Source organism: Pseudophryne corroboree, chromosome 3, assembly GCF_028390025.1.
Source record: "Pseudophryne corroboree isolate aPseCor3 chromosome 3, aPseCor3.hap2, whole genome shotgun sequence".
In the NCBI taxonomy this organism is placed as follows: domain Eukaryota; kingdom Metazoa; phylum Chordata; class Amphibia; order Anura; family Myobatrachidae; genus Pseudophryne; species Pseudophryne corroboree.
In genome coordinates, this window is record NC_086446.1 from 574,661,580 (window position 1) to 574,675,980 (window position 14,401).

The 14,401-nt window shown below is 41.9% G+C and overlaps 1 pseudogene; it reads right to left on the reverse strand.

Annotated features, from left to right (window-relative positions):
- Window positions 1–4,986: 4,986 nt before the first annotated feature.
- On the reverse strand, window positions 4,987–5,105 carry LOC134897976 (5S ribosomal RNA; annotated as a pseudogene).
- Between the last annotated feature and the right edge of the window lie 9,296 nt (window positions 5,106–14,401).

Consider the following 14,401-nt stretch of genomic DNA (forward strand, 5'->3'; position numbering starts at 1 on the left):
GGGCCTGTAACACACCTATTGCGGGTGGCAGTGGCCTCCTTCTCCTCCCTGGGGCCAAACTCTCGTCCCGCGCTGGCTCGTCCTGATCACCCCCGCCCCATTGTAGTGCTCAGGAAATCAGCAAAGACAGCTTATTGTAATAAGCGGTAATGTGTGCACACCCAGGCATCAAAAAGGCACATTGTGGAGAGTATCATTTCACCACTGTGTTAATTACTGACTTCTTGAACCATGCCCTAGGTACTATGGGAGATATAAGCCCTTTTCATACTGGAATTGCTGATTACATCCATGATGGCACCGGTTACAATTTTTTGTCAGGTGACTAACCAATCCCACAGGAAACACTATTTAGTTAATGAGTTTTGTTGCTATCATTTTTCCTGTGCAAATATATAAATACACTAGAAAAGTAAATTACTAATTAGTGTAGTTCATACGTACTGTGTGTGCAATAGGGTTGTCCTGTAATAGACGTGTAAAGTAATAATTTCCAACAAAAACTGCAACTGATTATTGGAAGCGCCTATTCATTGTCTGTATTGATTAAGTGTGATAGACATTAAATATGTGTTTAATCAATAGACTCAAGCCCACAGTAATGCGTGTTAGCACTTGGCCTCTCACCACAAAGCAGTATGACTTCTGGAATAGAGCAGCAGTTTTCTGATGCGCTGCTTTGTTCTTTAATGAAGTCTTACTTAATAAAATTACTATTCATGCCAGGGGTCTATTTAATTTAATGATGCTTTCCCGCCTCCATTGCACAATGCCCTCAGGAGATGGAAAGCTGTTCTGCCCATCTTAGCCTGTGTCAAACAATTGTTTAGACAGGTGCCATATATATTTATAGAATTACCAGACCACATGGAAAAAGAAAAACCTAATGGAAATAAAACTAGATGAGCGAAACGTAATGGTTTTCCTATGCAGATAGAATATTTTTTCCATGAGCCTAAATGCAATTTTGCAGTCAACAAAAGATGATTTCCTCTGTTAATATGGAGGAAGGTAAATGCACAGATCATAGCTTTTGTATTACCAAGGTGACCTCTACTATTTCTGGGCATATATACAGAGGCAGAACTCTGGGAGGCAACGGAGTCATCTGCCGCCAGGCTCCTGCTCTGAAGGGGGGTACCTCTCCTCCCATTCTGTGACACCAGTGAATTAAGTTAATTGATAGCTGTCGCTATCTTTTCAGTGGCCAACTTCCTCACTAGTCCCTGCACCTTACAAATCACACCCTCTTTATTATACACATTTTACAAGTGTCACACCCAGGATTAGAACCCATGACCTATTACATGGAAGCAGACAGCTTACTGATGAAACTGTTTGCGCCTGTATAGGAAATATGAGAATTTTAACTATATTAATATACTTCTCTGACAATTACACGTAACTTCATATAGTTAGCATTCTCATGCTTCCTATACAGGAGCAAATAACTCCATCAGTAAAGTGTCTGCTGTCACACACACACACACACACACACACACACACACTTACAGTATCTTGATATAGGAAACAGTGGCAAACGCAGGATTTCTAGAGGGGGGTTTCCAAATGCAGAACAATGCGGAACATTGAAGCAAGTATGGGTGTCTTGGGGAGCGATAGAAGAACCCAGTAACAACCCTGGACATTAATGTAAACAATGGTCCTTTTGTACACTGGAAACTGTATTGAATACAGTATCAATATTTAACGCTATAGATTGGCTATAGTATAGGCTGTATCAAACATATAGTATAGGCTGTATTAAATCATATACAGTAAATAGGATAAGTGGTCAGGAAAAAGGTTAAACATACCATAATAAATAAATAAATAAATAAATACACAAACAGAACCAGTACTGCACTTTCTAAGCACACATTCTCCCACCTCATGGTAAGGCTCCTCTCTCTTCTTCCTGGTAGCCTCTCTCTGGTCCAGTGCACTGTTTGAGGACTCAGGTTCATACACTCAGCAAACTTGGTAGAAGAAGCTGCTACCACTGGGCATGTGCAGCAGCTCTGCTCTGTCCCTTACACTGCATGATATGGCGGCAGCCCCTGTAATCGTATTATATATCATTGCTATTGTTGTCATAATCTGAGCCACTTGCCAAGAGGAGTGGGGTTTCCAGGCAACCAGAAACCCCCCTGCGTTTGCCTATGGGAAATATGGGGGCACCAATATTTATCTTGCCTCCGGGCAACTGGGACGAACTTATGCCACTGCATATATAGATGATTAATGCTCAATGTGTCGACAGTCAGAAGGTCGACAATGTCTCGGTCGACACTTAATGGTCGACATGCACAAGGTTGACATGATGAAAAGGCTGACAGTGTTGACATGGAAATGGTCTCCACATGAAGAGGTCAACGCATTTTGCTAGCTACTTATAGCAGGAGGCAATATATGAGTGAAGTGAACTTATCTTTGTTTTCTTATAATTTGTGCATGCAGGGTAAATTATGTTTGCTTTTGCATGTACAGTAGCTCTCAAATGCTGGACAGCTTTCTTTTACACTGCCATTTAGATATGTTTGACCATGTCCCTCTCACATCTAAACTCTGCACATTTTACATCTGCCCCTCCTGCATTGCAGCATGAATTTGTAAGGGTACTCAGGTACTTACTGTCTTTTTCTTTATTCCCATCCCTTAAATTCCTGTTTATATTGATAGGTGACTTTGTGGTTTACCATTTCAAGATGGTGGTGACTGTCAGGCTTTAAGATTCTTCTCCTTTTGATTGAAGGAACTAAATTGATCTGGTCCTTTCTTGATGAATGAGCCTTTGATTGGATCCACATGCAAAAACAAGTGCCTGAAGGGTGGAGATAATGTACTTATTGATTGTCTTCTTTTACTGTGTGCTCATAGAGTCTCTATCCCCCATATACTGTAGTAGAACTGAGCAAAATATTTTTTTGTAAATTTATCATCTCATACATTTCACCCAAACATTTAGTGTACTTTCCCTACAGAATTTTTCATAAGGTAGGTACAATTATCTGCTAGTGTATATGGAGATACAATGCTGCTATGATGATCTTTGGGACAGATAATTGTTCGGGACGGTGCGATAACTTATTAGTGTGTACACTCACAATTGGATGTTCATCGAGATCAATTCTTAGCTCATAAATCGTCTACTCTGTAGGAAAGTTTGCCAAATCTTTCAGCTGTATACCTAACTTAAAGTGTTCCCAGTCCTACCACAGCCACACCACACAACATAGTGAATTTACAGTTGTTGTGCAAGCTCTCTTTATAGACTATAACTACAGTAGATTGTAAACACAGTGCTTAAGCACAATCAGGGACGGATTGGCCATAGGGCTCACCAGGAAGATTCCAGGTAGACTGATATGTCTGTGGGTCCTGTTTTGTGTGTTGTCATGTGTCCCCACCCCCCACATGACAGGCAGCCCACCGCACTCAGTACACTGTATTGTCCCCATTCATTCTGTTATTCCATCTCTGCAGTACAACTCTGCCATCCAATGATGCTGCCATGGCTACACTATATGTTATACCTCTTGTGCTGCCCATGTCAGCTAACGTCTACAAAATTTTACAGTGCCACTATTTTTCCCCAATCCGCCCCTGGTCTCAGACACAACTGCATCAAAAGATGCAAAGAAGACTGCAAATGTGTACAATCAAGCCCCATGAGGAGGAATCATTCCCCTCCTCGACAGATCCCACCCCCTCATCAGACCACATCCCCATTAGGGCTGCTTCCATAATTTTTTCCGGGCCTGTTTTCCATCCCAATCTGCCCCTGATCACAATCCACAGAATAACGAAGATTGTAACTTTGTATCTGGGCAAAAGGCCTGCTTTACAATAACCCTTGCTTAGCATGAGATTTCGCAACAATTCAATGCCTCTTGGGTTGTCGGCCTATACTTCCACAGACTAGGGGAGGCCTGCTTTCCTGGAAATGGAGACATGCACCATTGCTTTCTGGGAGGTGAGGGCCAAGGGTCTGTGTGTCATCATGCAGACTTCCTGACCTATTGAAAAGAAAAAGAAAGACTCTGTGTTGGGGCACACTTTGCATGAACAAAATATGTTAAAACTTAACTTTTAATATTATTAAACTTAAAATATATCTACACAGACTTTTGTACGTGAAAACTTCACCTTGAATTGAATGTAATAGTATTGGTATCTGGGTTGAGATACCTTGGACGATTGCAGGTAGTACTCCTTAATATGCAATACAAATTCAAATATGCCTAAGGTGAAAAATATAAAAAACAACATTTTTACACAGTGTCTATGTGTATCAGGAGTACATATGTCATATACAAATAAAGACATAAATTTATGCAATAAATGATGTGCTCCTTGATGGTGGCTCTCTTGGTACTTTGTGACGTATTGCTAATGCGCTTTTGAATATTTTTTAATATTTATCACATTTAAATCCACGTTTTAATTACCTCTAATACCCCTTCTCCACTAGCGTAGCACGGGTCGCAGCCATGTTGCCTGACACGGCTGCAACCCGTGCTACAGCCCCCTGCAGACAGTGCTCACCAACCCGGCAATTGCCGGGTTGGTGACGTGCTAGTGATGCGGCAGGGGCGGCGCTGGTAGATCATATGATCTCCCAGCGCCGCCCTCCCTATGCACTGTGAACGGGAGCCGTGTCGCCTCGACACGGCTCCCATTCACACTAGACAGCTAGCCGGGTTGAACACGCGTTCAACCCGGCTAGCTACCAGGGTAGCATTCCCGGATCACTTGATCCGGGAATTTGCCGGGGGACCCGTTTCCACTAGGGGAAAACACGGGTAAATGCGCGTCCCCGCGCATTTACCCGTGTTTAAAAAAGCTAGTGGAAAAGGGGTGTTAGTTACCTCAAAAACTCTTAATGAGATATGTTTAAAGATCCATGCGCATGAAAGTTAGGATATATAGGTAATGGTATAAGTCAATGTTTGCTCCACCATTTCTGCTTTTTGTTATATGATATAACTACTGCACCTGATATTCCAAGGTAGTCTCCCAACCTAATACTGATCAGGCCTGTCACTGCTTTGCTTCCAAGATCAGACGGATTTGGGCGTGGCCAGTAAAGTGTGGCAGTAGTGGTTGGGTACAACAAATGAGAGAGTGTGTGGTTTTGATATAAATACCACCAAGAGATAGCTTCTTCTGTCCCGCTTAATTTACCCCAAATCTCTGTTACCAATGCATTGCAGAGTATTTGATGTCTGGTAATGGATGAGAGAGTCCTCGAGTGCAATAGGTAGAGATAGAACCCTGCCAAGACTTCCTTGCCTCGCAGACACCACTTCCATTGGTCAGCTGTGTAAGCTGAGGTTTACTCAGCTGGTCGTTTGCATGGAACCTTGCAACTGTTGGTTGCAATGTTGGATCCCAGCTTGTGACGTCGGTCGTAGTGCTGGGATCGCAGCTACATGCAGGAGGTGTCTCTTCTAATGAAATGTCTCATGTTCCTCATTCAAATCGGATGGAAATTGAAGCTGCTTACAAATGGCAGTGAATTTCCGTCCATCTCTGAATCAGGCCCATTGACTATCCTCATAACTGTGAAGAGTTGGATGAGAGAGGAGCACCAGATACAGGGTTTGCATCGAGTAGGTCCTACACTTTCTCTGTCTTATGAGCTTGATTGACCCTTTACTCCCGCTCAGATCAGGAAGTAGTATGACTTTTTTAGCTGAACTGCTGCAATATCCATCATCTTTATGAGCAGGTGAGAAATTATTTATGGATAAATTTACTAAGATTTGTGATTGATCGAGAATGAACATGCTGACCATCGTTGTGTTACGTGTGAGTTTTTCTCGATCAAACACATGGATTTACTTAGAATCATATATCACTGAGTCATGTTTTCGATGGTCTATACAATTGTGTTTAGTCTTGTGCAAGTTCAGTCGTATTATGCTGAATTCAACAGACCTGCCTGTGAAGCTGCATATTCTGCAGAAGCCCTGCACAGTGTGATCTGTGTTACACTGTAATTAACTGGTTAAACAATTGAGAAAAAATTGAGTGTTTGTCCTCAGAATTACGTTTCTCATTTGAGTTCCTACACATAAGAGGTGGCTGAGAGTCATTCCAATCAGCAGATGCTACCATATATACTTACTGCTGATTGGCTGAGAGAGGAGTGACTTTTAGCCAATCAGTTCTAATGTGCAGGAATTCATTTGGGGAATGCAGAGCCGTAACTCCACTTTTTGGTGCCCTGTGCCATAGAGAGAACTGGTGCCTCCATACGCCAATTTATTTTATTTATAAATAAATAAATAAATAAATAAATATAGATACATAAATAATACACACACATTTGTAGACCACTGCAAGAAAATATATTTGGACACAAATCCTCTTTATACAGTACCAGATTCATGCACTTACCTTGAGAGCTCCTTGTTATTCAGTTACAATACCCTTTTTTAAATAACACATTTCAATATACTGCCATACCCAGGATTCAAACCTATAACATGTTCAATTGTAATCAAACACCCTACTCATTGAGCTATTTGATCCTGCATAAAACTATGAACACTATATGAAGCTACTGCTACTATGTTAAAAATTAATCAGCATTGTAATTGAGCAGATCTATGTAGTTTGCAGCCACACATCCAATCCCTTGCAGCCATACACTGCTTAGATCTGCTCAGCTGCAATGCTGATCATTTTTTTCCACAATGTACAGGGTAAGCTTCAAATAGTTTAAATTCTCTTCTTAGAATGATCTACCTTTCTATGCAAGGGCAGATAGCTCAATGAATAGACTGTCTGGCTGCAATACCACAGGCAATGGGTTTGAATCCCGGGTATGTCAGCATCTTGAATGTAATAAAGCACAGTGTGACTGAATAGCACAGAAATCTAATGTTGAGTTCATGAATGCTATATAGGTATTAGCGACAGAAGATTTCAGGGCAGGAGGCAGGGGCAGTCAGGAGATGCTGGGCTTCAAAAAGGTGGGAAGCTGCAAGTGAAAGCAAGTAAAACAGATAATTGACAGGCGCCGCCAACAGAGCCCCCTCCCCTGCAGTGCTGTGTACGGTGCCCCCTCTGCACACACCTAGTTACGGCCCTGGGGGAATGTATTTCTCCATGCAAACATTGTATATAATATATATATACAGTATGTACATACATACAGTGCTTCCGTGTCCACTTGGTTCTGTAGTCGGTTTTGTAAAGGCTCTAAGATGCCTGCTGGAGAAGAGGACCAAAGTAGTGTGAATGTAGGTGAGTGTGAATAAATATATATTTCCTTTAAAGTGGGTGTGCAGGTGCCAGTGGGCCCTTATTGTCCAAGCCTGCTGACACTGGTGGTCTCAAAGTGCCAGCATGTCGGATAGGCTTTCTGGGACCTGTGGTTCCACTGTAATGGGCAGTTTTTTTTTCTGTGTATAATACTGTGAGCTCTGCATGCACCACCACCAGGGGTGTGAAACATAGCCCTGGGCTTCAGCTCCTTTATAGGGTGGTCCCCACTTTACAATGAAAACCAGGCCCAAGATGACTAGGTGGGGAATGGTTAGTGTTTAACACCCACATGGTTTTCCCCCCATTTTTGCAGGGCAAGAACTGTCTCATACTGTAAGTCCGGGGCTGGTTACACTTTTTGGGAGACACCATTTAATTACACTGTAACACAGGGGCTTCTGCAGAACACACTGCTCAATGGGTCATCTATGTGATTCTTCTGTTTTGCTCCGTGTTCTATCACGTTTTCTAGACATAAATCTTAGTTACCGTATATATTCGAGTATAAGTCGACCCGAATATAAGCCGAGGCACCTAATTTTACCACAAAAACCTGGGAAAACTCATTGACTCGAGTATAAGCCTAGGGTGGGAAATGCAGCTCTAGCCGTACACAGCCCTCATACTGCCAGATATGCCCTCATACTGCCAGATATGTCCCACAGTGCCAGATATGCCCTCATGCTGCCAGATATGCCCCACAGTGCCAGATATGCCCTCATGCTGCCAAATATGCCCCATAGTGCCAGATATGCCAGATATGCCCTCATGCTGCCAGATATACCCCACAGTGCCAGATGTGCCCTCATGCTGCCAGATATGCCCCACAGTGCCAGATGTGCCCTCGTGCTGCCAGATATGCCAGATATGCCCCACAGTGCCAGATGTGCCCTCATGCTGCCAAATATGTCAGATATGCCCCACAGTGCCAGATGTGCCCTCATGCTGCCAGATATGTCAGATATGCCCCACAGTGCCAGATGTGCCCTCATGCTGCCAGATATGTCAGATATGCCCCACAGTGCCAGATGTGCCCTCATGCTGCCAGATATGCCAGATATGCCCCACAGTGCCAAATGTGCCCTCATGCTGCCCCACAGTGCCAGGAAGGGTACTTACCCTCCATCGCTCCCGCATTGTCTTCTGAAGGAGGGACACGGAGGGCACAGCGCGCGGCTCTCCTGTGTCCGTCCTGCGTCTCCGTCTCCGGCGGCGTGTGTGTGTTAAATTAAGTGCCGGTTCGTGAGCCAATCAGAGCTCACGAACGGGCAGTTCATTTAACACACACACACACGCCGCCAGAGACGGAGACGCAGGAGGGACACAGGAGAGCCGCGCGCTGTGCCCTCCGTGTCCCTCCTTCCACTGACTCGAGTATAAGCCAAGGGGGCTTTTTCAGCACAAAAAAACGTGCTGAAAAAGTCGGCTTATACTCGAGTATATACGGTACATCCATGAGTCGTATTATTTTCTTTCATGTTTTTACTACAAATGTGCAGTTAAATTTTCCTGAAATACGAACATACCTGAACTTAGGGGCTCCAACTGGAATTGAGTTCCGACTTTGATCTGTGTTGTTAGTTCAGAACTCAGATTTAAAAACCTGAACTCTGGGTTTGGATTGCATGTGAACAGGTCCAAATTACATGATTTCAGATGTTTTTATCGATTTTTATAAAAAAAATGTAAATAGATGTTTACCAAGTTTTACCGAACCAAAAACTGAATCCGAATTTTGGCAAACCAAAACACGATGATAAATTCTTTAGTAATTCTCGACCAAACACGAATTTTAGTAAATTTACCCATTTAGAGTCATTAGCATCTATGACCTATACAGTTTTTGAGCTGCTAAAATCTTTCCAGTCAATAAGCTTAATAGTGTTAGAGATTATAAACGCAAAAAACAAAAAAATATATATGGGCACTGTTTTCACCTGTCAGGCAGTCGGTGAGAGCTCTTGTGAATGGAGGGGGTGGAGTCTGCCCCCAGTTCTCGATTTGTGCTAGAAACATGCTTTAGCTTATTATATAATACATTGAATTTTTACTAATTTTCATTTGTATTTAGTAGAAAACCATATACAAATATTTAGAAATTGTTTGCTTTCATCATCATGTCAAAAACGGTGGCTCTAAAAAGTTTTTTACACACATTTGTAACTATTTTTTCTTTTTAACATCATGGCATCAAAATGAAATTATTAGGAACACAAACTACTCTATCATTTCAAACAGAAATAACCCACTCTAAACTCTAAAGCTTTCTCTTACAGATAAGAAACAGGCAGTAATTGATTACAGTACCTAAGTATTTTCCGCATTTCCTAAGATACACATAGATAAACCCTGGTGCAATCAGTTGTCTTCAGAGGTTGCATAATCTCAGTACAATTAAGTGTTACAATTGATTTAAAAATAAATACGCATCTGTGAGAGATTCCACAGTTGGTCAGTACAAGAATTCCAGAATATTTTTTTTTTCACTGTATGAGGTAAGAAAATATAAATAATGTCAAAGGAAGTCAATATTTTTTAAAGGTACTGTATACCTGTATAGAGGCAAATTAGGACCACATGGGACCATACAGATAGTTATTTGTGGTCCAGAACTCTATTATTCCTAGTATCCCAACACTTACCAATACTATGCCATCATACAGTATTTATACCATTAAGGGTTCTTCCTTGACACTCAGGTGCTCAGCATCACTAATCTCTATTAAGAGGGATGGATTGATTGACTTATTCAGATTGGTTCCATTTGGCTTTATAAGGCTGTCTGCAGAGCCTTTTCTTTGCCTGGATTTGTTTAAGGAACGGTGCTCTGTATCTGTTTGATTGTCTATTGGCTTTTGCACTATACTCATCTTTGACCATCCTTGTCTGCCATCTGCCCTGACCACTGTGTGTGACCCCTACTATCCTATTCTCCGAATGCAACAGTTTTGGATAATACCTGACTATTCTGCCTTTCACACTGCCATAACTAGGTGTGTGCCGAGTGTGCTCGGGCCACAGTGCTTATGCAGTGCATAGGCACTGTGGGCGGAGAACCGGCACATCATCTACCTGATGTAGTGTGTAAAAGGGGACTCTACGTGGCATATGTAAAAGGGGGCTCTACCTGGTGTAGTGTGTAAAGGGGGACTGTACCTGGCGTAATGTGTAAAAGGGGACTCTACCTGGAATAATATGTAAAAGGGGGCTCTACCTGGTGTAGTGTGTAAAAGGGGACTCTACTTTGCGTAATGTGTAAAAGGTCACTCTATCTAGCATTGTATGCAAAAGGGGACTCTACTTGACGTATTGTGTAAAAGGGAACTCTACCTGGAGTAATTTGTAAAAGGAGCTCTACCTGGACCAAGCCCCTTTCTCATGAAGCCATGCCCCTATATTTAGTTATCGCGGGGGCAATTATTTTTTGGGCACTGAAAAGTTGCTTGTCACAGAACAACTACAGTTAATACTGTACTTCACTTGTTTTCATGCGAAAAGTGTCTGTCTGCCAAGTGAAGTGTGACTCATGGGCTGAATCTCTGCCACAACTTGGCAGTAGGGCATCCATAGATAGGGACTCCATTAATGTGAAATAACTCAAGGTTATGGGTACAGCTCCTATTGTTGGTGCATTTGTCATGTTTTAAATAGTCCAATAATGTGATTTATGTAGTCATTTAGTTTATTAAAGTACAGTTTATATGTTACTGCATTCTCATGAAAATGATTCTGCCCACAAACTGGCCACCTCCAATATGGGTAGATCCATTTATAAAACCTGCCAACTGTGGGACAAGTCTCTAATCTTCAGCTTGTTCTGTACGGAAGCGAGTAATACAATTATTGCTTAAAGGAATGTTCAGCAAATCTACTCGTAACATATTATTTAGTCTCAGTAGGTGTTTTAATTAATTTCCACAGCTAACTTTTAATAATTTTTCTGTATGTGAATTACGGGTAGTGGTGAATTAACTCCTCAATCAGCGATAATTAACATCAGCTAACATGATTGTTTAATAGCTTGGAGTCTCTTGCAGGTTGACTCTGCAATACTTATGCACTGAATTCTATCCTCTAACCCTTCCTGCAGAAGTGATTACATTCGCCCATAGTTAACGCTTGTTCCTAGCTGTCAGCATGCCTTTTTATTTTCAACATCTTACACCCATCTCCTGCTCTCAGGCAGATCATATAATTTACAGTGCTTGTTGGCTGTAAATCACATTGCAAAGGCTTCCATTGAAATGCTGAGTGAGTCAATCACTAATTGGATATCTCATATATCTTGGAATAATCTATTCTTATCATCTGCTAGCTGCTCTTCCCTTCACTGTCATCAATTCCACCTGATTATTTTGATTGATGAATTCATTAGAACTGTAATTGTATACTAAGAGTAGAGAAACTTCTGTATGAAGTTTCCAGTATGGGGGAGGTAAGTAGGAAAGGAATCAATTCCTTCCACGGGGGAAGCTTTTTACTCTTCACATTGTAAATATGGAGCACAGGCAGGGGATAGAATTGCCTAGAGGATGTTGGCTGCCTTTCAGGGCAACTTGTTCTAACATAGATCACAGAATGGACTTTTCCTTAGAGAGAAGATGTGCAGAGGCTAATTGCATATAACACCAGAGTAATCACTACGTCCCAGAGAAGTTGAAGGTGTGCAATCAGATGTATATTCACGGATAGAGGAGATCGAATTTAAGAAATACATTTTATTTTTCTTAGTTACATACTACAGTGAAACCAAAACCTCACATAGAATAGAGCAATCATTTATGTGGTGAAGAGCAGTGCTGATATCTAACCTTACTAATTAGAATTTATGCTGTTTTCTATGCTACATTTCATAGGATGCTAAGATGATATTCTGCCATAGAGCCAAGTCTAGCTTTAATACATTTGAAGCTCTTAGACTTTGGTCTGATGTACAGTACTACCATATCAAAGAGCGTACACATACAAAACTAAAATTATTATTTTTCAACCATGAAAATAAATAAAACCTTGAACACTCTGGGTCTAATTCAAATTTGTTCGCAATACTTACTGTATGTTTTCGCAACGGAGTGATTATCACCAGACTGCACATGTTCCACGATAGCACTGCGCACGCTCCAAAGTAACTTTTTTTTAAATTGCGCTCGCACTGATATTTTATACGCAGAGTGATTGACAAGAAGGGACTGTTTGTCAAGTTAACGTGAGAGTTGGGGCAAACACATAGGCATGCCATGGCCATTTTCGAGGTGTCTTTCTGCTTTCAGCTGTGATCAAGTACATAGAGAAACATTATGCGGCCAGGCTGCATAGCCATAGGTCAACCCTAGGAGCTGATATTCCATGTTATTGCGTAGGTGCTGAGTATGAGTACGCAAGTGCAGAGGACTTTGTGGTGGTTCCAGTAAGAGTCTATCTTCTTTCCTGGGTGGCAGCTTCACTTGCGATGGTTAGCAGTTCTGTAACATAGAAATGTGCAGCTGTGTATACCATTTGCGTACAAACATGAATTACTGTAGGCCCTCTGTCCCTTGTAAGGGAGCCTGTAAGTAGCGTGTATGGTCTTTGTACAGTATACAGTAAATACACTTTATTGTGTATATTAGGCAAGGGTGTAGCTATCAGTGTACCAGTTGCTATGGGGCTCATTAACTCAGGCAGAGAATACAAGATCTAAGGATGCCTTGAAACAGTCACTCTCCACTGCAGAGGCACTATTGCTCCACCATAGCACATGCATCTGACTTGCAGATTGTCTTTGGAAGCTTTGGGCAAGCACCCTGCAACTTGCAGAGCCATTTGGAATGTCCTAAGGACACTCTGGGCAGTGCTCCACTTCCTGGTGCTGGTGGCCTCATCGCCTCTGCATGATATCATGATGTCATGTGTTTGGGGGCGGGTCCCTCTTGTAAACAGTCTTTGAATAGGTCACCAGCACCTGTTCTTGGGATGCATTATGAATGTCTTGGATAGCAGTGGTCAATAGGACTGCTGATATAAGGCTAACTCCGTCATTTTGGCCTTTGGAAAGATACAGACAAGATACAGCCAGGTATGTGCTCTTGCACAATATTTATCATTGTATTGCATGTATCTATTTATATGTGTTATCTGGTATTCATAGTGAGCTTTCCTGCAGTGTTATAGTTTATAGTTTCATCAGCAGAAACTTTTGGGGCCACGCCAAAATTTTTGAAAGAAGCCCACAGATTAGGAGGAAAAGTTGGGGAATGTGAGCTGTTCCTTGCAAGGTCTTGTTTTGTTTAACTGTCCTAGAATGAGTTTTCTTTTTGCAGAGGGAAATGATTTATAATAAGAAAGGAGTGAATAAGTGGTGGTTTATATGCAACCAATTGCCGACTGTTGATTTCTGGTATAAAGGAGCTCATGGAAAACAAGACCCATTGGGGCAAGTGCAGATACTAATGACACTAATGATGGTAAATGCAGCATTTGGAGTAAAATTAATGGGCCATGTACAAACCTATTTGTACATGGCCATCCCCTGCATTAGTTGAATAGCTATTCGCATTAGCAGCTCCTAAATCATACTTGCCAACTCTCCCTGAATGTCAGGGAGAGTCCCTGACGAGTCCAGCAATCTCCCTGATTGCACAGTACCCCCATTATGTAGCTGCTATATACTTTAAAAAAAAATCAGAGATATATAATCCATACACTCCAACATTTTAAACATAAAAATCGGTACAAATTAGGGAAGGGGGTGTGGCCACGGGTAAAGGGGTTACTATACTTTCAATGGAAGTTTGGAGAGCCAAAAATCGGTACAGACCATAAAAAAAGGTACAGTTGGAGGGTATGTATAATCAAATGGGATCATCAATCCCATTTTCCTGCATTGATTAGACACAATGAGCCCTATGGCTACATACATCTTTAAATAAGGTTTCTAGTGACCACTTATATGGAACCACATCTGCGTAGAATACAATACATAAACAAACCCTGAAATGCAGTGCTGCCAACAGCTTTTGCCGGGCTCTGGTACTGTGAGGGGGCGTGGCCAAATCAGGGAGGTGTGACCAGGTCCCCTTTGTGCAAAAATATAAAAAATTGTTGGTGGTCAGCCAGGGTCAGACGAGGGAGTGTGGGGTGTCAA